The following is a 6025-nucleotide window of genomic DNA, read 5'->3' on the forward strand; positions in this document are numbered from 1 at the left end:
ATTAGACATAAAATGGACATATTTATGAGCATTAGATCATACAACAATTGCACAAGTTTTGCCCAAAACCATGCGCACATAAGGACTCCAATCCAAGCTGCCACCTCTTCTCATTGCAACCAGCAATGATCAATCATCTCTTGATCAAATCACACAATAAAATTATATAATCAAGAATCTAAATGGCAAATATAGTGGCTCTAATACCAATTGAAGGAGCGGAAGCATGAAAAATACAAGTTTATATCATTGAATTCAAAAATTTTTCACCTAGGGTCACATGCATCATGCAAGATTCATTTTTATCTATTTGATTTCAATGATAAACAGCATATTAAAACTCTTTTAATATGTTTTTGGATCTACATCTGTCATTTAAGATTTTAGAATTAATCAGATTAATTATTAGAACCCTAGATTAGATTAAGAACAAGTGCACTAACCTCTTGATGCACTGCTGTGTATTTGACACCTTTGGGATGCATCTAGGACACCAAATGTTGTCCCTCTAGCTTGTCCACACCAAGATCACCTATGGCAGCCCTTGAACAGCTTCTAAAGCTTTTTTTTATGAATTAGAAAATCAAGTTTTGCCTTTTGAGAGATTACAGATGTAAACAGGACACTAGAAACAATTTCTAGTATTTTAAATTCAAGAGATTGTTTGCTAATCTCTTTGAATTGATGAGAGATGAAGAAGAAGAGAAGGGAGAGGAGCCAAGGGTGGCGGCACCTTTTGGAGAATGAGTAGATTGTCTTTTGTTCTTTCATTCTTACACTTATATAGCTAGGTCACTACTTAAAACCCTTGCCACATGTCACCCTCTGATTGGTTCTAGGTTTAATTGACCCAATCACATTGTGCCAAGTGTCAAACCTATATTTAATCTTAACTTTAATCATCTTATATGATTAAAAGACATTTAGCAAGCTTATATGTAGTGCCATGTGTCACCATCTCATGGTGCTACATGTCACCCTATGAAATGACCAAAATACCCATGTGTCTTAATTTTGAGTTCTCAACCCAAAATAATTATTTCTCTTCTTCTAATCAATTTACATCAAATATAAATTAATTAATTAATCTTTATTAATTAATTTTTCATTAATTAAATTCATATTTAAACACTTTAAATATAAATTTAACTTATACTATACATCCAATAACCTAGATTTGGTTTCAAGCCATGCTAGAGACTTTGCAATCTAATTGCAAACCAAACCTATTTAATTAATCAATTAAACTCTTTAATTAATTAATTAAATCATATTTAATTTGGTGATTACTTGTGTATGTGTATGACTTACTAGGCTCATCACTAATTGGCAATGAGACATGATATCAACTCTTAATATCATCAGAACTCTTTCTTACCATAAATAATTTCTCTAAATCATTTTATGCACCTCATAGACCATGGTTAACACCTAGCATAGCATGCCATGGCCACCTAGTTAGTAATAAGGTTTACCTTAAATGAACCTATAATCATACGTTACCATGCACTAGAATCTCTGTGTTACAAAATCCCAATTCGAGTTGGAGTCATGATTTATGTCAAACCCCATTTGCTATGAATATTATATTCTCTTTTAATTCCAGTTCTTGATTAAAAAGATTTTCTCATCAGAAACTCTTTTCTGAATAAATCTATCTGTCCTGGCCAGGAACTTGAAACATCAAAAACAATTAAATGAACATAGGATTTTATCCCTATTTACTTATAGGTACAGATTCCATCTTGATCAACACCTACCTCCATATATAACTAGTAGGAGCCAACACATGCCCATATACCCATACACAGTACAAGTATGAAAGCAGTATCAAACTCAAACCACCTATATACAAGATAACTGTGCTATCTCAGGTCTAAAGACTACATGCACTGATATGATTTATGACAATGCATTGACAAGAGTAAACTCCATATGCTTGTCATAAGTGTCACTAGTTCGACCTACTTATCATGTATAAGTGCCTATCATGTTTGTTATATGGCATGAGACTCACCATTCCATCTTATTTATATCTCATATAAATACATTGGGAACAAACATGAATACAATTTTTCTGGATAAGTCATATTCTTATTGTGAAGTATCCTCGATTATGAACCAATTTATGATACTTTGTGCTAGAAATACTGTCACTAATATTCTTAACAACTTAAGAATAGAATTTCTAACAAAATATCAATGGACCTTTTCTATTACACATAAATATATTATGTAAACGGAAAAGTAAAAATGCCTTTTATCAATAAAAATATGTACAAGATACATACTAAATGATATACTCTAGGTCATACTACTAACAGATATTTTTAGGGACAGTCATAAAAAGAAGATACAAGATAGAAATATTAAAGTATCAAAGTAATCCCTTCATTCTATGAATTTTGTAAAATATGCTAGCACTTGAAAATTCTCATTGTGTATTTCTCACCTCTTTAAAAAAAAAAAAGAAAAAAAAAAGGGTTAAAAAGAAATAAATAAATAAGAAGTGTACCTTATGTTTTCAAGATTGAAAGTATTCTCATGCTTTGAATCCTTTTTATCCCTTTTTTTGTTAGCCTCATTTTCAACCGTATAGCCCCATTACATCTCTAAAAAACCTTTCATCTCTTGATTGTACTTGCTACATTAGTAGAGAGAGGGATAGGAAGTTTTCTTATGGGATTGAGAATTTATTCATTTATTCATCAAATTCCATCATTTTATTTAGAGGCACTTTGGCTATTGATTGTTTTAGAGTTCTTTTTTAACATGACTTTCTCTTTTAATTGGTTGGTTTGGGGAATTTTGGATGATTATTTGACTTAAGACTAAGCGGTGAAAGCTTGGGTAAACATTAGATTCTTTTCATTTTCAAGGATGGGTATATAGATTGTTGGTATGGCTAGAAGTGAGTTAGATTGCTCTAGTAGGTGATTTTCATAACTCTGTAGACAAGGCACCCCAAAATTGCATTATATTTTAAGGTTTGCTTGAGAACAAGCAAAGATTCGAGTTTGGGAGGGTTTTTTATACATACATTTTATATAGTTATTTAGGTTGAATTTCATAGTTATTTTATTCATTTGTTAGTCATTTTTAGTTAATTTTATTAGTTATTTAGTAAATTTTTTATAATTGTCAATTTTTATATTAATTTGTTATTTTATTTTTATTTTGTAGATAAAATGGTGTTCTTGAAAAACTAAACGATAATTATGCAAGTGAGGAGTAAATTGTAAGTCCAAAAGTACCAAAAATAAAGCTTGAAAATTTAAGATTTTAAGTCTGTCAAAATTTGCACAGCCTGTGCAGCTTGTGTATAAAAATTAGAAGAAATTTTGAGACTTACCAAAAGTTGCACAGAGTAGTGCACAGCCTGTGCACCTACTTATGCAAGAGCTTGGAAAAATAGCTAAGAATTACTTAAAGTTGCACATCTTCATGCACAGGCTATATACCTTCATAAAAGACAATCCAAACTTGCCAAAGCTTGTACAAGCTGTGCACTTGCCTATGCAGTTGATCAGAAAATTGCAAGAACATGTCAAAACCTGCACAGCCTATGCAACTGCCTATGCAGTATCATGGAAAACTTTTGAAGCTTGCTAAAATGTGCACAGGGACTTGTATGGCTATACAAACCTATTTTTACTCCTCTCTAGATTTGACTCTGCACAAAATCCCGCACAGGCACTGCACAGTTTGTGCACTTCCTTATTAATTGGCTGAAGGAGGGAATACTCTTACACGTGTAGTGACCTCATACACACCATTTTTAGGCCATCTTAGGGTTTTTCTCAAGGGGTATAAAATCATTCTTACCTCTCTTTTTGCAAGAGGGAGAAAGAATTAAAAAAAAAAAAAAAAGAAGGAAAGGTGAAAAGGGAGACACACACTATTTTTGAACTGCAACAGCTTGGATTCTTCTTCTTCTTCACCATTTTTTCATGCTAAACATTGGGTTTTTCAATTTTAGTTTATTTTTCATATTTTATTCCTTCTTCTACCTTGATTTTCTTATATTGAACATGGATTGTGAATAGTTGTCTTAGATTCTGGAGTTGAGGATGTAATATTTGAGTTATTTTTTGTGGATTTGAACTGGATTAGTCCCAATTTAATGAAATTTATGAGTTTAATTCATTTCTTGTGTGCTTATTTATATGCTTAGTGAAGGGCTCCATTAAGTTATGTTCTTAATCCTAGATTGAAGGACCAAAAGGAGAAAAACCAAGTGATAGATAATCAAAAAATTAGACTTAATTAGCTTAGATCTAGAAATAGACTAAAGATTAAGAGGGTTTTATATATTAATTAAAGAACCTAATGGGTCTTGGTTAATTTTAAACTCCTCGAAAAGGGGATTTAATTAACCAAGGCACTCTTTGATTCACTGGAAAGAGATTTCAAATGATTTTAGAATTGTTCTCCTTTAAACCCAAAAATTTAATAGATTGGGCTAGCTAGGAAAATCTTAAATTGACTTGAATATGAACCCTTAACTCTAAAATCATCTTTTATCAATTGTTGCTTAAAATTTTACTTTTCAGTACTTAGTTTAATCTCATTTTATTAATTTTTATTATTAATATTCTCAATTTTTTTATTTAGTCAATTATTAAATTAGTCATTATTTAAATTTAGTTTTGCATTTTCATACCTTAAAATTCAAATTTCCAAATTTCTTTTATTAAATTACAATTTTAGTATACTTCATTTTACATCAAAAATTCAATTAAAAACGCAACTCTTCGTGTAAACAATATCTTTTTTTATACTACTTGAATGACCCGTGCACTTGCGATGGTCCACATCAAATCTATTCAAACAAAAAAAAAATCTTCTAATCTATTTAATGACAAATATCGTATCTATGCTAAAATCTGTCATGCAAAAACTTTTTAGGTAGCGTTTAATATTTTAATTATAATCAAAATATTATTTCTCTTATTTATACTATTAGGTAATATAATATATTTAAAAATTGAGGGATTAGTTCATAAAAAATTATCTCTCTTAACTTTTAGAGATTGAGAAAATGTTCTGACTAGGATTAACAACTAATACAATAACTATTTTTACCAAGTACTTTTAATTTAAATCATTATATAAATAGCTCACCATTAATAGTTAATATTTACTAACAATTAATAAAACAGCTGACAACTGTTTAAAATAGCTAACAGCTAATAGAATAATTAATATTGTCGAATAATAAGGCTTAAGAATTATTAACAAAAATAACTATTTAATTTATATAGTTTATTGATTATTACTCATTAATGCATTAAGTTTGTTCCAGTTAAAATATAAGTTTAATTATATAAAAATTGTCTTAAACTCTTTTTTTTTTTTTTTTTTGAACCGGAAGGATGCATTACTAAAAAGAGTCAAATACAAGAGCATTAACAATGAATGGAGGAGGTAAATCTAACCATTCCCCCGAGGCTGACATAGACTGAGTAGTTTGTGCAAGAACATGAGCTACACCATTCGCAGATCTCCTAACAAAATTAAAAGAAACAAATTCTATTTCTGTTGCAATAGAAAGACAATCCTTAGCAAGAACATAGACGTAAGAGTTAGAAGGCACTGGAATATTAATAGCCGAAATAGCAGTAAATGCATTTGATACAATCACAACTCAGGACCACCCTTTACTCTTCACCCAACTCAACGCCTTTCGAATACCCAGGATCTCAGCAACAGCAGGAGAGTAATGACCAACCAGACAAGAACAAGCAGCAGCATCAGAAGAACCAAAAGAGTCTCGCACCACCATACCAACTCCAGAAAAATAGGGACCAACATTTGTAGCTGCATCCACTTAAGCTTTAGAAAACTAGCAACTGGTTTTTTCCATTTAACAACAGTACCAGTCAAAATAGAAGACGACAGAACACTAACCAGCTGTTTAGCTTCAGACCATTCCCTCAAAAAGTTCAAAACAAATTGATAAATCTGAGCAGGGGTCATTCTCCTACCCTTCCACATAATACTGTTGTGATGATACCACAGAGCT

The sequence above is a fragment of the Hevea brasiliensis genome, chromosome 2 (assembly GCF_030052815.1).
Source record: "Hevea brasiliensis isolate MT/VB/25A 57/8 chromosome 2, ASM3005281v1, whole genome shotgun sequence".
NCBI lineage: Eukaryota > Viridiplantae > Streptophyta > Magnoliopsida > Malpighiales > Euphorbiaceae > Hevea > Hevea brasiliensis.